At 42.4% G+C, this 26,638-nt stretch overlaps 1 protein-coding gene and 1 long non-coding RNA gene across 68 annotated transcripts in view; one reads left to right on the forward strand and one right to left on the reverse strand.

The window, feature by feature from the left end:
• Nucleotides 1-26,638, reverse strand: part of Arpp21 (cyclic AMP-regulated phosphoprotein, 21) — a 171,198-nt gene that overhangs the window by 21,847 nt on the left and 122,713 nt on the right. The window lies entirely within an intron of this gene.
• Nucleotides 336-26,341, forward strand: Gm51694. Its single transcript, XR_003948255.1, has 3 exons — nucleotides 336-22,535; nucleotides 23,143-23,310; nucleotides 23,505-26,341. It is a non-coding gene; the product is annotated as a predicted gene, 51694 (long non-coding RNA).

Below are 26,638 nucleotides of genomic sequence, written 5' to 3' on the forward strand. Positions count from 1 at the left end.
AAAAGAAGAAGAAGAAGAAAAGAAGAAGAAGAAGAAGAAGAAGAAGAAGAAGAAAAGAAGAAGAAGAAGAAAAGAAGAAGAAGAAGAAGAAGAAGAAGAAGAAGAAGAAGAAGAAGAAGAAGAAGAAGAAGAAGAAGAAAAGAAGAAGAAGAAGAAAAGAAGAAGAAGAAGAAGAAGAAGAAGAAGAAGAAGAAGAAGAAGAAGAAAAGAAGAAGAAGAAGAAAAGAAGAAGAAGAAGAAGAAGAAGAAGAAGAAGAAGAAGAAGAAGAAGAAGAAGAAGAAGAAGAAGAGATGGAGGAGGAGGAGGAGGAGAGGAGAGAGGAGAGAGAGGGGAAATGGGGGAAGGAGGAAAGGAGGAGGACAGGGAGGGAAGGAGAGCTGAGCAAGAGAGAGCATGGAATACATTCACAACCATAAAGAGCCACTCACTGTTACCCAGACAAGTTCAGGCATCTATGAGATTCAGGAGAGATAATAAACAAAGTGAGATATTTTTCAGAGAGTCCTTTGTGGATTAAATGTACACCGGAAGTTTGCCTGAGAAGAAAGACCCAAAATACAAAATACATGGCTCAATATTTTTCTCACATCTAGTTAACATTCCCAGTTGTGTTTTGTTTTTATTTATTTATTTTTGTGTAGAGACATCACTGCTCCACGAAGTCAGTGAATCTGTTATTAAGTCTATAAGCACCGCTTTAGGAATGGCTTCCGTCTTAGCTGTAGTTTCATTTACAAAGAATATGGAATTGAGCAGTTAGGCTTTTACGCATTGCCATCAATCTGACCTCCAGTACAGACAGGCTGCAGGCACTGCCTTACGCCTGTAATCCTGGAAGCTGGAAGACCAGGATCTCAAAGCTTGCCTCAGGTGCACAGTGAGCTTGAAGCCATCCTGGGCTACATGTATTTTAATGGGGCCATCAGAATCTTGGGCAGTAGGGAGATGGTTCACCAGGGAGATGGTTCATGCAAGCATGAGGACCTGAGTTCAGATCCTAGGCACCCATTTAAAGCCAGGCATGGTTGCATGTGCCTGTCACCCCCATTATAGGACAGGAGAGCCAGGCCATCCTGGGAATGCCTTGGCCTGTTAGGCTAGCTGAAAAGTTGGACTTCCAGCCTGGTGAGAGAGCCTGCCTCCAGAGAACAACCTGGAGAGTGACAGAGGATATCCTGTACTAGCCTAACTAACAATGTGCACACAAATACTTCCATGTGGGCACCACACACACACACACACACACACACACACACACACACACACACACACAGAGGAACCTCTCCTTGGATACTGTCTTGGTAATGACAGGAGATAACCCAAAGCTACCTGTGTCCACATCTAAACAGATGTAGCCACAGACCCAGCATGATCATTCCTTGTATTATAATACACATATAGTGGATTCCTTTGAGAATCAAATTTTAATTAAGGAAGGCTGGAATTTCTGCAGGTGAGGCCCACTGGAAAGCTGGTAAGATAAAATTTCATCAACTGCAAGTCCTCGGTGGCCTGGCATTATTAACAAGATCATGATGAAGGATACAGTAGAGGAGCTTAAAGATAAATGAGGACAGCAACAGCGTCCTCTCTGTCTGTGAGAGCAGCTACTTCATACTCCAGAGCCACCATGGTGTGTCTAATGATGTCATGGCCGGCACACGCTCTCATCCACTGGACAAAGCTTGTGGGGGAAGGGGAAACACAAGCATAATTACTGTCTTTGGGTTTGTTTTGTTTTGTTTTGTTTTGTTTTGCTTGCTTGCCCTTTGAAGGCACAAATTGTCCTTATGAGAGGTAATATGTTTAGGGCCTAGCCTTCAGGATTATTTGCATACCTGAGGCAATTACTTCCCATACTAGGCCAAACCTCTATTTCCATTCGCTATACTGCATACAATTGATGACACCAATCTGAGAGGATCTGGTGAGAGTCAGCTAGGGTGTTACCCTTTCTAATCTGCATACAGAAAATCCTTCAGTTGCTTAGGATGTTTTAATGATTTTTTAATGAGCTTGAGTGTCCCTTTGAATGTATGTATGGACATAGCTCACATGTCCAGCTTACAGATTCTAAAGGAAGACACTTGATAACCTGGAACTGGAGTTACAAATGGTCATGAGAGTCATGTGGGTGCTGAGAACCAAACCTGGGTTCTCTGCAAGAGCAGAAAGTCTTCTAACCCTGAGCTATCTCTTCATATTTGCTAGTTTAACCCCCATGCTTTGAAATTAAGAGTTTGCTTGCAGGTAAGAATATACCATGACTAGCGTTCACTGGCCAGGCTCCATTCTTACTGATAGATACTATCCTTGAGAAGTTTGCCCATTGTTTGGTTTGGTGAGACGGTGTCTCTCCTTGAAGTCCAGACTACACTCAAACTGTCAACCCTGCCTCTGCCTCCATGATACATGATACATTATGGTGGAGACATGCCAACAAAGTCAGAATCCTTCCTGAGCTAGCTTCAGTAAAACCTCAAGCATTTATGAAGGACAGATTCCTGTAGGCAACAGGAATCACAAACAAATTGATGTCAAATTCTGTCCCAGGAATCAACTACTGGAAGGTCAGACTAACAAGGTCCTGGCATGTGCTCTGCACCCTGAGGGTATTATCAATCCAGGAGCCCAGGAAAAGCTCCAGCTGTTGTTTCCAGGTACCCAAAAATCCTTAATTAGCATGCATGTCTGGGACTGGTATACAGAAGACTTGCCCACAGTAATCGGGATAACAAGAGGGGATCATTTCCTGGAGAGCAGGTACATTGGACAGAATACAGACATCCTGGCTTTGGATAATTTTGAACTTGAGACAGGGGCTCTGTAGCCACACCTGACATCCTGGCAATTCTGCCTCACTCTGAGTGCTGTGGTTATAGGTTAGGGTGTTTTTTATAAAAGATATGGCAGGAGGGTGATGAATCCCTTAGGAATGAAGAAACAGACCTGCTGCTGAAATGGACACCAGCAAGCTGGCCATTCACTATACGCCTGGCCACCTGAGTGCCAGGTTGAAGCCTGACTTGGGGGTATGTCTCCTGCAGGTCTTCTGGCCCGTGTCTTCACCGGGATATACATCTAAGTGTTTACACTGTGGGTCACTTTGAGATTATTTATGATCACATAAAGTTCATAAGGTTTAGATGTAAACTTCATATAGTTCAGGTATGATAGCTTTATTACAGCAATTAAGGGCTAACAAATTGAAATAAACTTCTCAGACTCTTGGAAGTCATTTTCCACTCAAGTATCTTTTCTTTTGCTTACATCTGAGAATATCCTGTGCTGACATTCGATACTTCAAACTCATCAAAGATTCCATTTGTGAATAGGAGTGGATACCAGCTATAGCCAAAATGAGAACTTTAATAATGGCTTTAAATAACAGATACATTTGTTACTAGCAGTGATAACATCAAGCTTGAACAAAATTTGATACTAAGTCATTTTAAGACTATTTTTCCTGATGTAAACTGGATTTTCTTGGAGTCTATTAAACTTCATCTATATCAGTTTCACTCAGCAGATTAAAAAATAGCCTGGGGGACATTCAGAATGTTTTGCTAATATTTGGCTATCTAATCATTTTTAGACGTTATGTTCCCTCTGTTGTTTTTTTTAAAATCTATTTCCCTTCAGAAGTGGCTTCTTAGTCTTTTCCCGTTCCTTACCCCATACCTGCCAAGAAGAGCAACACCTGCATGGAGCACGCGTGTATAAACAGTTTGCCTTGTACAGCAGTGTTCACAAATGAAGCAGAGCTCCCTCCTGACCTCAGGTAACTTCTTTCTACTGAGTGAAACCAGGCTGAACCACGCAGAGGAAGCAAAGGACACCAGCATGCCTCTGCATCAAGAAAAGGGCATGAAGGCCAGGCTAGGAAGTGCTGACACACTCCTGCCTCAGTTTCCCATCTTCTAGGATGATTCAGAGTCCTGTGATGTTACTAGATATTTGGGGGAGTCCCAGTAGAGTCACCACATGCTACTGAGGAAACCAAGGATCTTTCTGGAGTTCTGAGTCTTGTTAATAAGACAATCCATGAGTTTGAGTCAATAGGAAGCTCAAAGACAATTTCATCAATTTAAAAGAAAACCCTGGGCAGGCAAGCTGTACATCTCAACACTCCCCAGAGGAGAAAGATAGGGAGGAGACAAAGAACTATGCCTTTTGAGTTAAGTTGACATTGAGGTGTCCCTCTTTGGGACAAGCAGCCACACGGAAGGGGGCAGGAGCTTTAGAGAAGGTGAAGCTGCCTCAGATACCTTAGACACTAGCCGGCATCCACGATAAAAAAAAAAAAAAGAGAGAGAGAGAGAGAGAAGTAAAAAGTTGTATCTTTTTTTATTAGGACTCAGAACACACCCAACAGAACATCATGGTGGTTCTGCAGCAACTGCACTGACAGTGGAGATTCTGGGAAGGGAAAGGGATGCATTTCATTAAAGGGATAATTATTCCTCCCATCTCTTTGGCATAGCTTAATGCAAGCCCTTTTCCTGAGGGGTAGCCAATTGGGTGATCGACTCACCTAACTGGATTAACTCTTAGGGGTGACACTGGTTCGCCTCTACCTAGAGGTAGATTCTAGTCTTTCCTGGGACCTCAAAAGAATGTGTAAACGCCCAGTTTGGGTTATGCTAGGAAGCAAAGCATGAAACAAATGTATCTTGAGTCCCAGCAGAAACTAAGCAACACCTTTTCAGATGAGTGGTTTGTAGCCTGCTACCTAATCAAAAGGCTTTGTAGTCTCTTTCAGATCTGCCTGGATCCACTGAGTTCTGTTAACAGAGGCATGGGAACCCTGAGGCATGAGTCACCTCGACCTAGACTGCAAAACCTCTTCCATGGGGGTCACACTTCCAAGCATTCTCAAAAGACCTGCATGCTTTTGACTTTTGTCCTTAGAAACCAATGTTTAACGTTTTTGAGTTAAACTACCATATACGCTTACATTTTGCCTCTCTGTCAAACTGCCTTTCTGTTCCCTGACGAGGTTCTAGCTACAGGGTGTGCTCTTTCTCCTGGCTGGTAGCAAAGAAATTTGGCCTGAAAGTACAACCAGGAGCCTGCAATTATACACACAGATAGTCTCAGCACCACCAGCCCATGACTACCAAGATCAAAACTACAGTCTGACAGCTGTCACTTAGGTTAATGACTGAGGGCATGCAGCCAGCCACAGAGTACCTCACCAACAAAAGATGGTACAAAATTGGGAATTTAAAGGAGTTGGTTCTTGGATGGAGTGAAAACAAAAGAGCATGCTACCAGGAATTCAATATTCTACCTTGGCTATGAAAATTTTTTGAATTTTGGAACTTCAAAGTCATTAGAGATTTGGAATAGATGCCTTGATAGAAGGACACTGAGGTGGGTCACTGCCCAGGTTAGAGATGAGGCAGCTATTGCTCATCACAGGGATTTCAATTTTCCAAGCAGGAGTAGGATATTGTTGTGCATTTAAAAACTTTTAATTTTTTTATTTATTTACACTTATTTATTTATGTGATTTACTTATTCACTCATTTATTTATTTATTCAGTCTGTGTGTGTGTGTGTATGTGTGTATGTGTGTGTGAGTGTGTGAGTGTGTGAGTGTGTGTAATATACATGTAGAGGTATTGATTCTCTACTTTTCTCCTTGTACTATGTAGGTTTCCTAGGGATCAAACTGAGGTCATCAGGTTTTATAAGCTAAACCATCCTTCTCTTCCCCAGACTTGTATCCTTAGTTGATAGAACTCCATATAGACCAGTCACTTGGATGTTCTGTGGGAAGGATTTCTTAGTGAATAGGAGGGCAAGATGTTGGTCACTTCCATGGTCTCCTAGAGCAGAAAGCCGTTCTCATGAGAAGTGTTATTCCTCATTCATTGGGCTCTGGACATTATCTTTGTTAGTCATTCCTCCCTGAAGAATGGCTGTGCAGTATGCATGAGTGCATGGTCTCACACACAGAGATGAGAAAATGAGAAAGAAGGAAAGAGGGAGTGTGTGTGTCCCAGAAGGATGTTCTTCAAGATTAGTGATCACTGTAGAGAAAAGGCTGTGACTTAAAGATCAGAAAGGGAACAGATCTCCAGTACAAGGCTGATCCATGCAGCACCCTCAAACAAAAAGATGTTGATCCACTGTACCGAAAAGGCCAGAAGAGCAGAATGGCAAGGCCAAGCAAACTAGCTGCAATATGACAACCAGAGCTGCTTTCGTTTGTATGCCAGGTATTCCAGGATGAGGAATTACATCTATAGCTCACCCTAACCAATCCAGGACTCAACCCAATTGGAGATTCCAGTGGTTCATTTTTTTAATGCTGTACATGGTTCTGCTGGTCATGATTTGTCTGTTGCTCAGTGAAGTATACTGTCTAAGTCTATTACTTTCTCCTTTGGGCTAAAGGGGTGTTTTCTGGCCCCAGCAATCATTTCCCTTTCTCTTCCACTTTGGCTTAGAAGAGATTGATATGCAAGAGACAAATTCTGTTATTTTAGCCCGTGGGAATTTACTTATAGAATGTGATATTACCAACTCTTTAATAAATACTCTTTTTAAGATGAATTTAGGAGCATGCTGGCAATTGGACAATAAATTGTGTTTAATGATACAGGCTTTGTTGTAGTAATACTCTAATACGGTCATCATTTAGAAGCCATGCAGGTGGCCTTTCTTGTGAAAAGACAATTTAGAATAAATCATGCCCAATTAAACACTTACAAAATATAGAACTCACTATGCCAAAATACAATTATTCATAAAAAAGTCACCTCTAGAAATGTTAGGGATAGAACCCTGGGCTGTGTGTGTGCACAGTACATTAGCAGTCTACTGCTAATCTACACCTTCAGCCCCTAAAGCAAATTTTGGATGGTCTTACTAATTACTTCCTCTATGAAATAACCTTACTATTTTTCAATATATAGTTGTCAGCCTTTGTCCACAGGCTCCCATTTAGTATTTTTCATAGTTTTAGTTATCCACAGCTAATTAAAGTATAGATAGAAGAATCCCAGAAATACATAATTCATACAATTTAAATTGTCTCCTATTGTGAGTGGCGAGACACAGACTAATATTTCTGTGTCTGTGTCCTGTCTCCAGTGTCCAGTATGTCTGTCAGTCCCTTAGCTGAGTTCCTGCTAAGAGATCTAGTGATGTAGGGGTTCATGATCTGTGACCAGATGCTCTATTCACTTTCTGTTGCTGTCATAAAACGCTGACCAAAGCCAACATGGGGAGGAAAGAGTTGACTTCAGCCCATAGGTTACACACAGTTCATCATCTAAGAAGGTAGGGCAGGTACTCAAGCAGTAGCTTGAAGCAGAAACCATGGAGGAATGCTGCTTATTGGCTTGTCTCAAGACCCATGTTTACCTACCCTTCTGCCCAGGAGTCCTTGCTTAGGGGATGGCACCACCTACAGTGGGCTGGGCCTTTCAAAATGAATTTAGCAATCAAGATCGCCTTAGCCTTTGCAATCAAGAAATGGCCTTAGGCCAATCTGATGGACACAATTTCTAAATGGAGGTTCCCTTTCCCTAGTATGTCAAGCTGACAACAAAGATTATCTATGACAGTAAGTGACCTACCTGCATTTTACTAAGACCAGAGCCAAAGGGCAACAAATACAAGGCCTAAGATTTGGGCATGCCTCAGCTAATGGATGGATCACAGGGCTCCCAATGGAGGAGCTAGAGAAAATACCCAAGGAGCTAAAGGGATCTGCAACCCTATAGGTGGAACAACATTATGAACTAACCAGTACCCCGGAGCTCTTGACTCTAGCTGCATATATATCAAAAGATGGCCTAGTCGGCCATCACTGGAAAGAGAGGCCCATTGGACACGCAAACTGTATATGCCCCAGTACAGGGGAACGCCAGGGCCAAAAAGGGGGAGTGGGTGGGTAGGGGAGTTGGGGTGGGTGGGTATGGGGGACTTTTGGTATAGCATTGGAAATGTAAATGAGCTAAATACCTAATAAAAAATGGAAAAAAAAAAAGATTTGGGCATGCCAAACGGAAGCCATAAAGTGTTTCTTTCAAATGGGATGAGCAAAGATCTAGACCTATTAAGGAAAGAAAGGCAGTCATTGTGCCGATGTTGCCAATATATGTGGTAAAAGGACTCCTGTATTATATTATTGTTTGGGAAAGAAAAGGACGTCTTTGGTGGTTATACTGCATAAGGTAAACCCCTCAGGGTGCATACAGAGAAAAGAGGAGAAAGCCATCTTATCTGTGGGTAGACATGAACTGAAGACATGTTCCTTGTGACAACCACATATCTGAGAAAGCATTCGGCCTACAGACAACTTCAGCCAGAGATCTCCAAAATGTGTGACAGCAATCCCTTTAGAGCAAAGAAGCCATGCTGTACAGACTCAGAAAGAGGCTTTAAATAACTCACACTAAAAAAAAAACAGCAGGAGAGGCTTTGCCTGCTGGTGAAGCCAACGCTATGTTTCTGGCTGAGGTGATATGCTTTAGTTGTGGCTATTTACACATTAAGCTCTATCATGGGTGTGAGTCAGAGGCAGGGACTTCATGGATACTAATTCCATGGGGTGCAGAATGCCTGCAGTTTCAACTATCTAGAGGCATATTGGAGTGAATCCTCCAAAGGTGGAGGTGGGAAATTACTCTCCTCTTTCTTGCAAAGATAAATTTCTATTAAAATCAATGACATTACCATAAACCAAATATCAGTTCCCTCTTTCCAGCCCACCCCCAGTAGAGATATATAATAATTGGTTTTTAGAAAGAGATATGGACTAATTGTATCTTAACATTAGGTAGTGCCATGTGTGTAAAATAAACAGATTTGAAAAGAGCAATACTTCTATTTACTGTTTGAGGTAGATTTTGTGTATTGAGTAACTTCTAGTAAAGAGGAAACCAGCCCTTCTACCCATGCGCATGGACAGAGGGAAACATAAGGCGAGGGTTTGGGGAAATGAGAAGACACAACAAAGGCAGTAAGTAGTTCTGCATGTTCAGAACCCGTAGAATCTGCAGCTACACCTACACACACACACACACACACACACACACACACACACACACACACATATCAGAAACCCTGCAGTCTTCAGTAGCCTGAGCTTCGTCTGACTTAGGCCTCAGACTGGGGCAGCTGAGAGAGTCAGGAAGCATCCGAGGGAGCAGAAGAAATGGGAAGAGAAAAGTCATGGATGAGCCTGATTACCACAGTGGTGCTGGCATTTATGGTTAACTGCTCAGAGGCCAGGGCAGCACCCTGTCTGACTCTAGGGAAATGCTTGAGAGACCCTGGGATGAGGCATGGGAAGGCTTGTGAGGCACTGAAGTTCTTCATAATGGTCGCTGAGTGTTTTGACATAAAAATAAACGGCCACCTCAAATTAAGATGAGCCACAACCTGAAATTTTATGTCAGGCCACATGAGTCCATCTTGTTGATAAATGGAGAGAGATTTCAAACTAATTCAAACATAAAATGCCTGAAAATACTGTTTTATTTCTTTTTCTCTCTCTGTTTCTGTATCTCAGTCTCCACCTCTTTATGTCTCCCTGTCTCTGCCTCTTGTCTCTCTGCCTCTGTTTCTGTCTCTTTTCTCTGTCTCTCTCTCTGTATCCATCTCTGTCTCTGTCTCTCTCTGTCTCCGTCTGTGTGTGTGTCTGTCTGTCTGTCTTTGTCTCTGATTCTGTCTCTCCCTCTGAAGTACTGGAGATTGAACTCAGGAGCTAATGCACACCAGTCACACCTCTTTCTAACACAGAATTGAATCTCCTGTGGTATAGAATGAACAGAACAAAAACAATAACAAAAACCAGACCAACCAAACAAGCTTGGTTTCTGAACAGAACTGCTGCCAGTTGCTCTAAAACCTGGCCTCTTTGTCAACATCATTTTCTCAGAGTGAGCTATTGGTGCAATTACAGGCAAAAGTACTTTCTTATCACGTACAAAGTGATGGCAGATTAGTTTATAGATATCAAGCAGCTTTTCCGTCAATCCAATAAAAAGAACAGACTTTATTGTCCATCATCCTGAATAGAGTCCCCAAACAATATCAAAAGTAGATTGCATTTTCCTTATTGGGAACCTCAGACACTGTGCTGTTATGTAACACATTTATCTTCCCAATCAGGGATCTCAAATATTCAAATCAGACACACTCCGAATCTAAGCTCAGTGGCTGGAGAAGGACTAAGAGATTCAGACCTGGTTCCAGAGAACACTAGGGGAAATCATTTGATTCCATAACCTCATTGATTGCAAAAGTCGTCTAACAGAACTGACAAGGCATAAATTTGTGTCAAACCACAAGTTTTTCAAGCATCCAACATGGCATATACAAGTGTTATGTTTGTGTGTGTGGTATATGTGAGTATGGTACATGTGTGTGGTGTGTTTGTGGTGTGTGTGTGTGTGGTGTATGTGTGTAGTATGTTTGTGTGGTGTGTGTGTGTGTGTGTGTGTGTGTGGTGTGTTTGTGTGTGTGGTGTGTGTGGTGTATGTGTGTAGTGTGTTTGTGTGGTATGTGTGTGTGTGTGGTGTGTTTGTGTGTGTGTGTGTGGTGTATGTGTGTGTGGTGTGTTTGTGTGGTTTGTGTGTGTGTGTGTGTGGTGTGTGTGTGGTGTGTTTGTGTGGTGTGTGTGTGTGTTTGTGTGTAGTGTGTGTGTGTGGTATATGTGTGTATTGTGTTTGTGTGGTGTGTGTGTGGTGTGTGGCATGTGTTGTATGTATGCTTGTGTGTGTTTACACAGGACACTCATGCAGTTACAAGCACACACATGTGACCACCAGCAGTCCATGACAAGTGTCTTCCTCAATCACTCACCACTGTGTTTTTTGAGACAGGATCTCTCACTGCACCCAGAGCTCAGACACTCAGCTAAGCCAGTTGGCCACTGAGCACAAAGGATCCACTTGTTGCCACCTCCCCAGCGTCTGGGTTACAGGTGTGCACTGCCACAGCTCGCTCCTTATGTTGGTGCTGGAGATCTGATCCCGGACCCTCACAGAAAGCATTTTATCAGCAGAGCTACGTCCCCATTCCCTAAGAAGAATATCTTACACTTAGTCCCCCTTCATTTGTCCGCTGTGCTGTTTTCACAGAAACACTGAGGCAATAAAGAGCCAGACGAAATTTAACCCTGCTACAAGCATTTAATGTTCACATCACTGTGCCAATGATAAGGAAATAAAATACTGCTATAAAACAAGCAGGATAAAGAGCTCTCTTCCTTCATTGGATCGCCCGCTATCTTTGGTGTATGTCCTTGCCTCTTAAAAACACACCCGTTGTGAGCTTCTTAATTTCATTTTAAGAAATGGGTTATGATGCATTATAATTTACACAAATAAAAGTCTTGGAGAGCCTGTGTCTCCAAAGCATGAAGATAACTTATTGTCCTGCCAAATGATAAAACTGCTTACACTGGCAGCCCTGATTTATTGAAGCAATTCAAACGCACTTGGAAAGTATATTAGCTTTGCCTCTGCCCACAAAGGGCGCGTTTGAGCAGGGCAGCACACTCCAATGATAAATTACAGACTAGAACCCCGAGTGAAAGCAATTGGCACATCAGTGGCCTGGAGCCTCCAAATTCCAGCAAGAGTATATGTTCCATGGTGATTCGACACTGGCGGTGACTTCTAGGGCAGGGCAGGAAACAAATTAGTGCCCAATTGTTTGATTTCCTGATAGTGTTGCTTCCTCTGCAATGGGCAAGCTGCTCTTCTTTCCAGCCATAAAGAGACTGGAGCCTCTGAGAGCATTCAACATCACCTGGAAGCCACTGCAGCCCCAGCTAGTGGGAACTCACAGCTTAGTTCCAGGCTGAAACTGGGCAGAGCTGTGGCTGTATTTTGTCAAGTGAATAAAATCCAAAATGCCTAGCTTCCTCTTCAAAATATAAAGTTGTAACTCTAATTGTATGACTAAACATTAAATGACAGTAAGCTAAATTTCTATTATCTTTGTGTGTATGTATGTATGCATGTTCAATTGCGAACACACATGCATTCAGATACATGTATGTGAAATTATGCATGCATATATATATATACATATATATGTGTGTATATATATACATATATGTGTGTGTATATATATGTGTGTGTGAATGTATATGATGTTCATGTATATGTATATGATGTATATGTATATGTGTATGTGTATGTGTATGTGTATGTGTATGTGTATGTGTATGTGTATGTGTATGTGTATGTGTATGTGTATGTGTATGTGTATGTATATGTATATATATGTAGGTAGAGGCCAGAAGTTATCTCATCTGTTGTTTCTATGGAACCACCTACTTTCTTCTTTTGATTTTTAGAGATGGACCCTTACTGGCCTGGAACTAGTTGAGTTAGCTAGGAATCTTGCATAGGGAGTCTGATAACCCAGACATCAGCATTACAAACATGTGCTAACTTGCCTGGGTTCTGGCTAGAACTCAGGGCTTTATGCCTTCTGGTTTCTGGGTAAGTAGGAGAAAGGGTCTTGGAATGGGAGGTCTTCCAAATCACTCCTCCTCAGACCAACCGGGGCACTTGGAGCCTCATTGTTCTCCAGACATTGCTCTCTCCACGTCCAGCACTGTGTGCCAACAATTGTAACAGAGCAGTTCTCCTGCATTATTGCGTTTAAGTGCTGACATGGCGGTCTTAGGAGCATCCCGTTTATGCATGAGTACACTGAGGCACAAAGAGATTAATCTGTTCAAGGTCACACTGTTGCACGAAGCAGAGGTTAGATCTCAGGTAATCTAATGCCTTAGTTCTTAGCTTAACTATTCCATTACATGGGCTAAATAATTTATGTGTAGTAATTGTTGAGCCTGACCTATCTAAGAGGATGTACTTTTTGTGCTTTTGTCTTTCTCATTTTTTAATCTCAGTAGGAGGGAGCTACTTACTTGCAATTTAATTTAATAAGCATCGAAAGCACTTTGCTGAATTTGTACATTTCTATGCCACCTCTTTGTTTCTTGGAATGGTTGAATTGTGTTCCTTGGCAAGATAGAATATTTGAAATTATATCTCAGCTATAATCAACCAACAAGGCTTCCCCCACTGACTTTGGTTCAGTGATACCTGCCTTTTTGCGACACACTGGAAGTCCCAGGGCACAAGAGAGGATCCAGTTAAGTGCATGTTACAGCATTTCATACTGACCCTCATGCCTTCTGCTCATAGCTAAACTTTCAAGCTATCACTCGGAATCCATCTCAGGCACACTTCTAACAGGCTTTGCCATGGCTCTCCCAACCTAAGTCACCATAGAAACAAAGAGTCAGAAGGAAGATGATCCCGTTTTAGCGTTTGACATCTTGACAGATGCAAACCAAGAGAAAAGGAATAAAGCATCAGGAAGAATTGACAACCGACTTCTCAGCAGAAAACTGCAAAGTGGCAGAAGAATGGTAGAGATTCCACAAGGGTGCACGCATGTGCACGCTCATGTGTGTGTGTGTGCATGTGCCCACATGTGCATCTGTTTGTCTGTGTTGGAGCACATGTGCATAGCCATGGATATTCCAAGTTTCAGCTTTAATGCTAACTGCTCTCCATTTTGAAGATGCTCTTCATTCTTTGAACACTGATGGGATCATAGCCCATCTGAAAGGATGCTTAGAGCAGTGCTGGAAATAGCTTCACTGTGGAATGACCCCTAGGGCTCTCTCTGCGATCATAATTGGATTCCTGCCTGGCACTATCTGGGGCTCAGTAAACATTCAGTACAAAGTTGGTGTTATGTTTTCATTTTAAAACTACACTCTCAGAAACAAAGGACTGATATCATTTTTTTATGTGTTGGGGGAACATCTTCAGGGCCCAGTAGCGCTGATTTTTCTTGATTCCGCACCCTAGAAATCCATTTCTTCCTAGGTTCCCTTTTTATCATCTAAGAATAAAAAACTTTGTTGGTTCTTCAATCTATTGAGATTATTTTTCACTTGGAGCTATAAAAACATTTCCCTTTAAACTGGAATTAGAAAAAAACAGCAACAGAGTGTAACCTAGCTTTGCTGCCAGCCTCCTCCAGCTGATGCCTCAGAATCTCTGACTTCCTGTTGTGGTAGATGTTACAGGAAGTTCTCTGACTTCCTGTTGTGGTGATACTGTATAAGGAAGCATCCATTAATATCTTGTGAGTGTCTTTGCATCATAAGTACCCAAGCCTGCTAACAGATCTCACATTTTAGTACCTTCCCTCCATTTGATTGCCTATGTTCCTACCCGTAAACACCTCTGAACACACTCTTAAAGACCAAGCAGGGAAGCAAACCTTTGCTGGCTGCATCAGATGCTATTTCTGGTGACCTAGAGATGCTTTTGAAAGTATAGATGGATATTCATGCTCAGCCCAGTTCCCATGGCATTCTCACCGATGGGAGTTCCCTTTGAACACTGGGAAGGAAACAAAACTCAGAATACTTTTCAAAGTAAGATTTGCTTCAGGCCAGTGGTTCTTAAATATTAATGCCATATTAATTGCTGAAGAATGCATATCATAGGAACTGAACTGACCTACGTTGAGTTTTAGAATCCATTGTGTTTAAAGAGAAAGGAAGCTTTTGTTAAGATTGAAGGAATGCATCTGCCCCACCCAAACAGAATCATTTTTGGCTAGACATTGGCAATTAGAGGAATTTGTGACTCCCCAAGTCCCCATTTATTAGTGCTCTGCATGACCCTTCCACACACCAGTCTAAAAGCAGGCACAATATGATTTCAAAAGCAGTTATTTGGCCCTGGTGTTCCAGTACAGGGGAACGCCAGGGCCAAGAAGTGGGAGTGAGTGGGTAGGGGAGTGGGGGGGGGGCATGAGGGACTTTTAGGATAGCATTGGAAATGTAAATGAAGAAAATACCTAACTTTAAAAAAAATCAGTTATTTAGGAATCATGAAAGAATGTTTTTCTCTTAGCTAGATTTTTTCTTTTAAATCGTTGTTGGGGATAGGAGGTGCGGTAAGGAGTGGGGCTGTGTGTAAGCCAGCAGTGGGGCCATGTATATTCCAGCAATAATCTCACGTTTTCTTTGGTGTGAAAGTTAGAGGAAAACCTCTGAGGCTCATCTTCACCTCGTTTTTTTTTTTTTTTTTTTTTTTTTTTTGTATGACGCAGGCTCCCTGACCCTCAGGCTTCTGGCTGTTCTCTTTTCTTCACCTCCCATCTCAGTGGAGGAGATCTGGGATTGAACATGTGCTCTACCACAGCTAGCTTTTTAATGTGGCTCCTGGGGATCTGAACTCTGGTCAGCACAGTTGTATGGCATGCGCTTTACCCACAGAGCTATCCACCCAGATCTCCAATTTATTTGTTCATTTGCTGGCACTGTGGATTGAACCCAGAGCACTGCACCTTCTAGATAAACATCCTACTACCAGGTTTCATGCCCAACTATGCCTTGGCTAATTGGTATCCCATTCACAGGCGCTGCCAGAGGATGAGTCTCCCATTCACAGGGCAGTGACAGGCTCCTTCATTTTAAAGTCTTCACAATTATAATTTGATTTCACAACATCTTCATCTCCATTTTTTTCTATGTACATAATATAGCTCAGGCAATCATGAAGTCCCCATCAAGTTCCTTTAGGACTAGCAGACATACAACTCCCAGCTGGTGTGTCTTTCCACTTCCTGCATCTACTCCCACGCCTGTTAGCTCCTCAATAAAGCCATCTGTTGTGATTCCTCAGAGGCTCAGCCTCCCCAGAGGCTCTCCAAACCCAAGCCAGGCTCCTGCTACAAATATAACAGAAACAGCCACATGGCAGCTGTCCCTTTACGAATGCTGCCTGTCAACCGAGAAGCAAATGGAAAGAATTCAAGTTGACAGTCTTTAGAACAATGCCACAAACCCTCGGGGCTGGGAGTTGAGGCAGGAGGATAGCTCATGTTGATGCTGGGAGCTGGTATTACTGAACTACATAATTTATACCCAGTTACTGTCACACAAGCCAATAATAATGAGCAAAGGAAGGGGGCTTGGACTCTTGTTAGTCTGATTCTCGCCATCCCCTTAACAAACCCTGGCTTAGTATCTTTTCATAGGCTTCTGAAATCTGTAAGTACACACAATCATGCACAGGATTTCTTGCTCTATTCCATCTCATTACTGAGATGGAAGGAGATTCCTACAGCGCTGCAGTGTTACTGAACAGGATGGGGACACAGGCTCACTCTTCCTATTTGGGTAATTTAAATTATTGACATTTTAATTCAAAGTACAAGTGTCTGTTGGCTATACTGGAAGGGACACGTGGCCAAAACAACATTGATTTTTCTGCCCCAACTATCTTTCTTCAGTTTACAGTGAATGAGACCCACACCAGCAAGTTAAGATACTTTGGAAGATACCGCATCAGAGCCATCACAGACTGAGCATCTGAAGGTAGGAAAATAAGTTTCACTGGATTAATCCACATGAGAAGAAAGGTGGGCATGGTGAGAGAAAAATATTAGAAAATAAATGACATTAACATGTTTTTTCATCTCTATTTGTACTGGGGAGCTAATCCTGCAGAGGGGGCATTGGCCTCAGCCTGCTTGGATTCCTGTGGTGTCAGCTGAGCAGGTAGCAACTCCGCAGAAGGGAGGAGAAGGAGTGGGCTTGTGGCTCTCCCTTCTGTGACTGACAGGCTCAGCAGTGGGGTACGAGAGAAGCCAGCCACTGTGTGTGCATATTCATCATTGCTCTGAGGAAGGCAGCAATCAGAGACCGAAGGATCGATATGCTGCAAAGAAGTTGAACTTTAGATCTCAAGTGGTGTGGGGTTATTGATTTCCCGGTGCTTCCAGGAAGCCGAATGCTCCAGGTCGCTCAGGTCATCTACGAACTTGCTGTGTAATATTTCCAGAATTAGAACTCAGTCGGCTCACCTTCTTAGAATGTTCAGTTTCTATGTTTGTCTTGCTACATTTTATATCATTATTATTTATTGTTGTTATTATTATTATTAATATTATTTTAAACCAGGTCTTCTCTATCCCCAGCTGACCTCACACTCTATATAGCCAAGGATGACCTCAAACTTCTGACTGCCCTGCCTCTAGCTCTTGAGTGCCTGGGCTACAGTTGTGTATCCACCCAGATGATGGATTTGAATTCAAGATCTCATGCATATGAGGCAAGCATTCTTACAACAGGGCTACATACTTGGAGCTACATCTTCTCATTTTTAATGGAGGGAGAAAGACTTGTAGAGATCCTTCAGAAGCATTCTTAATAAGTGTGTTGTGAATATTGACAAATTAATAGGTGACTTTACAGCAGTCACTAAACATGCCATTGTATCCCATCAGAGTCAAAAAACAAAAACAAAAACAAAAACAAAAAACAAAACACCCCCCCCCAATCCTTTATACAAATTTCAGGGCCTGAAAATAAATGTAAAACCAGATTTTACCCATCATTTAGAAGCAATTCATCTGGACCATCACATTTAGACTTGCACATGCACAACTTCATTTAGCCCAGATTCTATCTCCCTACCTAAACACTATGAAAGCCAAAGGCGTCGAGGAGAGAATGCCAATTGTATAACTGAACTGTTTGATTTAGGGGGAAAAATAGAATCAGTGAGTTGCAGGAGTCTTTTAGTCAGTGGCTAAACCAAGTAAATGTCCTTGAACCTGAACAGCAGGGAATTGTGAGGTTTCAGTATATGTGTACATGCATGCGTGTGTGTGTGTGTGTGTGTGTGTGTGTGTGTGTGTGTATGTATGTATGTGTGTGTGTGCATACATTTCTGCAGCCCAGAAAACTGCCTTCCAATTGTCTATGCATAGAGATTAAATGTGGTGTGAGCACTCCATATTGTTCCATCTTAACAATGAGAAAAATCTAAAAGACAATAGTTTTTGACAAAGGTTGAAAATTACCCTGAAACTTCCACAGAGTCCTTCATGTCTGAGGGGAGACTGCCAAGCCAAATATAACAACTCCTGACAGCGTGTTATGAAATACTTGCTCTAACTGGAAGCTGAAGAATCACAAACAAAAGATTTGCAAGCTCACGTACCCCCACAGTGTATGCTGTGGTACAGGAAAACAGGGCACCTGGAGAGGCATCTCACCACATGGTGCTTTAGCTCCCTAAAACACAATCATGGTGGAGTCTGGGGAAGATCTCTTGAGTGGTCCTCAGCTGATGCAGGCCCTCCTGGATCCCAAGTCAGAAGAACGATCGTTAATACTGTTGATAAAAGTGTGCCAACATTATAAGTGGAATTCAAAACCCTCTTATTAGCCAATAGTGTAAAACCATACTGCTGACATTCATATTTGGTTCTTGTGCTTGCAACCGAGTAAACTTATTCTCACTAGTCTAGAAGCTTATTTGTGGATTACTTTTTTTGTTTGTTTTTTGTTTTTGTTTTATACAAACCTTGGTGGAATCGTTAAATTCAGGTTTATTTACTTATTAAATAGTTGAGTTAGAGATGTTGGAAGAGTCAGTGAATATAAAATATTAAATGTTGAATAAAGATATGCTGTATCAATAAGAACTGGCATTATTAGTAAGTGGCAGGATCTCTTATTACAAGCAGTTCCCTGTCTATAGCACACACACACACATACACACACACACACACACACACAAACATACACACACACACACAGGCTCAAAGGCAGAGAAAGAAGAGACAACAACAAAAACCCTCTTCTGTGTTAAAGGTTTCGGTCTTTTACTAAAAGTGCCCTTTCCTCTTCACAATTGATAGAATGTTCTGTCCATCAAAAGGCTATAGATAGTATCCTCAGGGTCACCTTTCCTCTATCCCAGTTCTTATCCAGTTCTAAGGGAGAAAGATGGGGGTTCTTGTGGTTTTCTTTTCGTCTTTGCATCATCCTTCTTCTTGACTCCTCTCCACACACCCAGGCTCAGGACAGACAGCGCCGAGCCTTTTTGAGCAGGGAGAAGTAGCTCATCTCAGATGGGGTCTCCATCTCACTTCCCTGGAGAAAACTCAAACCCTCAGACCTCTAAGTCTTGTCAACTCACACTGCTGCTCAGGCCTATGGAGACCAGTTTAATGGCATTCCTTTAGGATTTGATTGCTTTAGATAAGAAAAATAAGGCAAAACCACATGGAACCAGGTTGACCTAGCGTGGGTATCCTTGCCGTGCTTCAAAGCATGGGGTTATCTGAAGTACTGTGTACTCTGCAAGGTGTTTGGGGCTCTATTCTGCCCCTGTCCTTCTGTATTTTATTTTTAATTCCTAGAACAGTTATGACATAGATTATAACTCATACTTCTAATGAGCCTTGGAGTGTGCTCTCTGGGTCATCTCTGTCTAGGCTTGGGACAGCAAAGCTGAGGTTTTTATAATGGGCAGAAACCCATGGCTCATAAAATGTGCCAAGGTTCTAGAACGGAGAAGGAGGAGGAAGAGGGGGAAGAGGGGAAGGAGGGGGAGGAGGGGGAGGGGGAAAATAACAACAACAACAACAACAATGACAACAAAGTAAAGAGGTAGGAATGTTTTGAAGAACTTTAAAAATCCAGTTTTAATTGGTCTCTAAGATGTTTAAGGAAAATATATTGGGAGCCAGAGACAATATGTCATCAGGACATTACGGAGAGATGGGAGGAGTCTTTGGGCATCAAATTCATTCCTGGTGCCCCTGGATAAAGCCACTGAGGAAGCCTGTTGAGGCTTCAAGGATTGTCTAAGTTTGGAAACTACATATTACCAATATCTCCCATTGAGCAGTAGGTAAGGGTGTCAGAATTGTAGTCTGATCCAATTAGGCTTCTGGTAACTGTGTAGTCTGGGATTCTCCAGCTAAAGAGGGTGTATGAGACAAGATGTCTCTCTCAGAATCATCGTAACTCAGTGATACATGGAATTCTGTCGTCTCTATGGATGGCAATGACTGATGCCTGTCTCAGCTGCTGTGGAAAGAGCAGCTCTGCTGCCTCTGACCTGGAAGGGCTAGTACTCTTGCATGCCATTCTGATCATGGAGAAGGGAGCAGCTGGGATGTGATGGGTGAAGTAGGTCCTTTCTCGTGGGTTTTGTTAAAATGACATTTGTGTCCCTGAAGTGTGCACTAAACTGCCACGTCTGAAGACAGTGGGAATGCAAAAGGGATTTTGAAGAACATCCTTCAGGACAACTTAATTCAAAGCGGTCCTTTCCATGTAATGATTGCATACTATTTCATATTCAAAATAGGAAGGCAACCAATATTTTCAAGCAAAAGTGAATTCAGTGGAGATGTCAAATACCCCTCCCCTGAATCTAACAGTCTGGTTTTGAGTACTCCAGTATCTGCTAGTGTGGGAAGAAAGATAAAAACTCACTCCTTATATTTCATCTCAGTGGATCTTTAAGTGAAGTTACAAAGACAAGGGCCACCCTTCAGGCTGAGTCTAAGGATAGCCAGGTACTCAGAACTGGCGTGGCAGAATAAAGCTCTCAAGGGGAGGAAGAATATGTAGATCTAAAGGCACATGTCAGTCAATAGAAAGATAATAGATGGATGGGTGGATGGATAGATAGAGAGACAATAGATACAGATAATAGATGGACAAATAGATGATAGACAGATAGTAGAAATAGGTAATAGATAGAAAAATAGATAATAGAAAAATATATAGAGCTAGATAAGAGATTACATAGATGATAGATATTTACATAGATAGATACATCCATGCATATACATAGATACATGTATGTTTGTATGTATGTATGTATGTATGTATGTATGTATGTGTATAATGAACAGATAGAAAGGAGACGAAAACATAACCTAGAGCATAAGGAAGTTCCAGTGAAAATCTTGTCTAATATAAAGGAGAAAGAGAAACCCTCGTGAGCTGGCTCAGCCTTAAAGCTGGAGATGAAACTGAGAATGCAGTCGTGGGTGTGAGGAGGATGCAGATGTGGGTGTGAGGAGCATGCAGATGTGGGTGTGAGGAGCATGCAGATGTGGGTGTGAGGAGGATCCAGATGTGGGTGTGAGGAGGGTGCAGATGTGGGTGTGAGGAGGATCCAGATGTGGGTGTGATGAGCATGCAGATGTGGGTGTGAGGAGGATGCAGATGTAGGTGTGAGGAGGAAGCAATGAGGATGAGGAATTTTAGAAAGGTGTCCTGAAGACCCATGGAACTGAATGTGCCTAATGAAGGCAATAACTGAGACAAGGACATTGGCAATGTAATAATCAAGAAAGCAATAGATGTGGGCAAAGAAACAGCCAGTCAAGACTGGACAAGTCTCAGAATAGCTTATTTTCTCCTAAATTATTTCATTAAAGGTGTTAATAAACCATATTCTTTAACAGTTACATCTTCCCAAAGCTTTCAAAACTCACTCAGAAGAATACATTTATTTTTTTTTCCTTTCTGCCTTTCTTTTCTTGTCTCCCGGCTCCTCCTTCCTTTGTTTCAAGAAACTCCTGCTTTCCATTTTCTATTGTGTAATTAGAAAGCAGAAACTGTGTGGTTTGTTGTCCTGCATATACATTCACACACATACAGAGATAACACACACACACACACACACACACACACACACACACACCAGGAAAACCATCACCACACCCATGCACTCCCATGGCCTAACACAAGAAAATGCAGCAACTGAGAGATACCACAAAAGCAGTGGGTTAAATACACAGCTACTTCCATGTCCAACAAAGCCTTTTCATTGTAAATCCCAATGGGGCACAGGGAACATAGACATTTACGTGTAGGAACGTGAAGGATTCTTCATGCCTAAAAACAGTGATAGCTGTCATCAGTCCCTAGACCTGTTAACCTTTCTCAGAATCCCAATGTGATACTTCTCAGCCACATTCCTGTGTATGTAAGACTGTAATAATTAGGGCAATTAGTGAAAGAAACACGGGGACATTTCCATAGAAACCTTTTCCAAGCTATTATTTTCTGAACAGTATGTTCCACAAGGATTTATCCGTGTGACTCCCACGGATGTTAACAGAAATCAGACAGACCATTAAACACTCCCATTACTCTTTCATCCTTTATCTTTCTGCTTCTGATAGCATGAATCAGGTACAAAAATTGTGCTGCACTCTCCCCGGGCTGTCAGGTGGGACAGCCTTTCTGTTGCTTCTCTGAGTGATCATGAACATGCTGTTTTCTCAAACTACATATATTATTTATGTATTAAAAATTGAGGAGTTTTGAGAATGAACATGTGCGGAAATTATAGGTAAGATAATTAATTAAATCCTCTTTAGAACAATCAAATCCCAGGAAAGAAAAATTAAAATAGGAAAACAAAATCCCAATGGCTGTAAGTCAATATATCACATTCTTGGTCTTTTTCCAGTGTGTGCATGTGCGGGTGTGTGCGCACACAAGGAGGCCAAAGCTTGACTTGGGGTGTCCTTTTCATTTTTTTCCACCTTATCCTTTGATGCAGGGTTTCTCACTGAGACTGGACCTCACCATTTTGTCAAGACTGGCTGAACGTGAGTCCCAGAGACTCTCCTGTGCCAGGTGTTTCAGTGCAGGTCCTGGAAGTTGAACCCAAGTCATTACGCTTGCAGGGTAAGAATTTTTCAACCTAGCAACCTCCCTAACTCCATACGTGAATACACTTATTTATCACATCAAATCCCACCCCTTCTGCCACTCTGCCGCTTCCCCTCCTCTCCCTCCATTTCCTTCCGACCCCAAGAGAGGAACGTTCAGTAGTGAAATACCATAAGTAAACAGAATGAGGAAGGAGACTTATTTAAAGGTGTCCTAGAGACATTGGCACCAAATGATAGATAAGTTAGACTCTCAAACATGCACATGAAATAGAGAATTGGATTTTTGTTTGTTTGTTTGTTTGTTTGTTTTATCAGAAGTGCCAATGATGTGAGCCCTTAAATAAGGGTATGGATTTTGTGATGGTGTCATTTGCCTAGTCACAAGTGTACTTCAGAACATTAGGGAGGTAGTAACATTCTTACTCAGAGAGGTTAATTCGAACAGCACGCCATTACAATAGAATAGAACACCTGAGAGAAGAGACCAAGAGCTAACTCCCTCCTTACGTATAGAGCTTGCATGCAGACAAGGCGACTGCCTGCTGGGAAGGGGACTCTGATTTTGGTGCACTCTCAAACGTGCACATGAAACAGAGGTGTCATCATTCTCTCTTCCACAGAACACAGAGGTGTTGGAGGAGAAATGAGGGGCCATCACCATGGCAAGATGGGTTGTCAAGACTGGGTCACGTCCTGTCGCCTCAAGACTCAACAACAGCGCTTCCTGTTTTAAGGTTTCCCAAGTCACCAAACACACCTGGCTCCTGACACACTTCACCCTGACAAAGGTCTGAACTTTTAACAATATGTATGGTATGTTTGCCTGCTGAAGGGAGCTGATTTGTCCAGTTGCCATTCTTTTCCGTTCAACAATGTATAGTTAAAGCTGAGGTCTTGTTTATATTTGAATTGAATGGCTGAGAGATTTGCATTTAGCTTTCAAATATGCTGAAATTTTAACTGAGGCATTGTATCTTCCAAGGTGAGAAGATGAGATGCCAAGAAGAAAGGCTAATGAGAGCACAGTTCCTCCATCCCTCCAATCAATCAGTCATCAATTAACCAATCAACCAATCTCTCACTCTCACTCTCCAGCTCCTCTCTGTTGCATTATACACACTCCCTGTACACACCAAAATGAACACAGATACACTTGAGTGCAGCTAAACCTGCTCATCTTTAAGCTAGAATTTTCAACAGACGGACTCACTCCTACACTGCAATTCTTCCCTGAAGAACTCATTGCACACCAAAGATTCCTCAGCTGAGGGATGGAAGTGTGGCCTTTGAGATGTTCCCAAACTTCAGAAAGCCACCTGCAGTTTTCTGTGCTATTCCACTATCATTTTATCATAATATTATTATATTTATGTCATATTATGACCATCACATGATAAACAGAGTCTACATTCCTTGGCCTGGTTCTCTCTTCTCTCAAATTTCCTCATGAGTCTCTCATTGACATAAACCCTGAATGCAGGTATGACACACCTCCAGAGCCTTGAGGACCGTGCTCCCGTTCTCAGGTGTTTGCTCCTCTCATAACTTGTCTACATTTGGTGATTCTGACGTCACACATTCAGAGACTTTGTCAGACATGGTAGGCCTGCATGGGTTTTGAAAGCTGCCTTTGTAACTCAATCTGAATGCTGTGGAGTCTTGTGAAGTTCCCACCATCTCTGACAGGAACCTTCCTGTCACCTCTGACTTCCCACCATCTCTGACTGCACTGGGCCGACGGCTGGTCTAGGCTCAGTTTACTCACAAAGCCTCATCATATGTTCATGTTCTGCTTCTGTGCATACCTGTCCTGTGTCCTGATGGCTGTGGGGTGGTGTGGACGAGAAAGCCAGAGGGAGGTTTATCTCAGATTTGAGAAGGCTGAGGTAGAAAGATTGAGGGTTTAAGGCCAGGCTGGACTTACCCTGTGAGATTCATCCCGGGGTGGGGGTTAACGAAGGCCTTGACTACTGTCTTTGCAAGGGATTTCCACCTGAATATTTCAATACCATTGGGGCATCATTTACTCAACTCTCCTTTTTTTTTTCACGGAGACTTTTACAAAAGGAGCAGAATTGCATTCAATACACATAAGGAATTCTCACGAGTCGGCTCGGCTTTTGCAGTACAATACAGTTTCCACCCTCTCTTTAAATTCTTTGACAATTTCATATATTTTCCGAGTTTTTAATCTTCTATCCCCCGCACCCATCCAACCTAATTTTTTTCTTTCCAACAAGGATCCCCCTATGTTGATGTCCTTACAAAAATATTTATTTTTGTTTTATGTATATGAATGGTTGCCTGTATGTCTATATGTGTACCACGTGCATGAAGTTCCCAGAAAGGTCAGCAGAGGGCAGCAGATATCCCGGCACCAGAGTTGCCATTGGTTATATTGCCCCATATGGGTACTGATAATGGAACCCGTTTCCTCTCCAAGAGCACTAACTGTTCTTAACCTCCAAGCCATTTTCCTTTCTCCAGTCAATCTTTGTTTTTCTTTTTTTCTTACAGATACTAGTTATGGTTGTTTATCTGAACATGAGCCTGAGTGGGGAGATTCCATCTGAACTATAATTTGAAATGTGAAACATTTTTTTCATAGACAAATCTCTCTCTCTACAGTACAGTTTTTGCCCCAAAAGAAGTCAGTCAGCAGGTGTTTGGCTCTGAGGAGGATGCACAGGGCAAATGGCCTTTAAAAAACAGAGGCAAGAATGTGGGTGATGACTCACACCTGTAATCTCAATATTTAAGAGATGCGGACAAAAAGATCAGAAACTCATATTGTCCTTGGTTGCAGAGTGACTTTGGGATCAGCCTAGGCTATAAATAATGTCCATCAGCACTTCTCACTCAAGGCTCAGGGAACATCATGGAAGGTCGGGTGTGAAGAGACACAGGAGCTAATGGATGGGGTGGAGATCTGTGAGGCCCTGTATAAAAATCAAAACCAAACAAGGGGAGACCTATCTCCCAGGAGAGAAAGCTCAGGGTTAAAAAAAAACATGTGCTATTTTATGCGTGGCATGGGTTCAGTCCCAGCAGCCACTCACATCATGCAGCTCACATGAGCATCCTCCTCTGGCTTCCACAGGCAGCTGCTGCACTCACACACAGACACATAATTAAAAAATAATAATAAAAGTAAACCTGAAAAATCATTTCTATTGCTGTCAAAATCCAAGGGAAATCATGTGCAGCCGTTATAATATAACTCAGGAACCTCTGGGGGCTGAGGGGGGGGGGGTTGCTCTCTGCTCTACAACAACCTTGTTCTACAGATTTAACGACATGCGAAAACCCAGGCTTTCCTGCTCTGCCAGGTGGGCAGATCTGTGTGCTGTCTGAGGGTGTCATCTTTACTATCGTATCTAATGGTGAAGTATAATCCTGCTGTTAGCCAAGAGTGTGTGTGCAAGCCTGAGAGAGACTAGAGACTTGTTGTCTTGCTGTCTGTTCTCTCTGTCTGTCTTCTGGATATTTGTGTTTGTGCCCGTGGGGTTGTATTCCTCTCAACTACTGTCAGGAGGCTTCTTTTGCAGTGGGCAGTAGATACTGTAGCAACTCAGAACAGCTCCAAGTCTTGAGTCTAAGTCACAGTGAGTGCTCAGCTGTAGATGCATCACATCTATCAAGACTTTCCATCCCAGGTCAGGGAACACCATGGAAGGGCAGAGTGGAAGGGTGTGAGAGCTAATGATTGAGAGCTGCTTCTGCTGATGAACACATTGGACCACAGCAGAAGTGGCTCTGATAATGGCAGCACCCACGGGCTCACACACAGTAAAAGAGCTACTGGCTCTTTACAGCCAAGGGCGGCAGAGTCTCTATCCTTTGGGGATGTTGCTGTAGGTGGTTTGTTCCCCTCCCTTGTTGTGGATGGTCCCATATCTGTTAATATATAGGTATATTAATTGTATTCATTGCTCTCAGGGCTTCATTAGTAACAACAACAGCAAAGGCATGAATCTGGGAGGAACGTGGGTATGAGGGAAGAAGGTAGTGGTGAATAGATATGATCAAAATACATTGTATGAATGTATGAAAGTTTCGAAGAATAAATGAAAATATTTTTCGAAGTCTGACACATATACAGAGAAAGAGACACAC

The sequence above is a fragment of the Mus musculus genome, chromosome 9, assembly GCF_000001635.26.
Source record: "Mus musculus strain C57BL/6J chromosome 9, GRCm38.p6 C57BL/6J".
In the NCBI taxonomy this organism is placed as follows: Eukaryota; Metazoa; Chordata; class Mammalia; order Rodentia; family Muridae; genus Mus; species Mus musculus.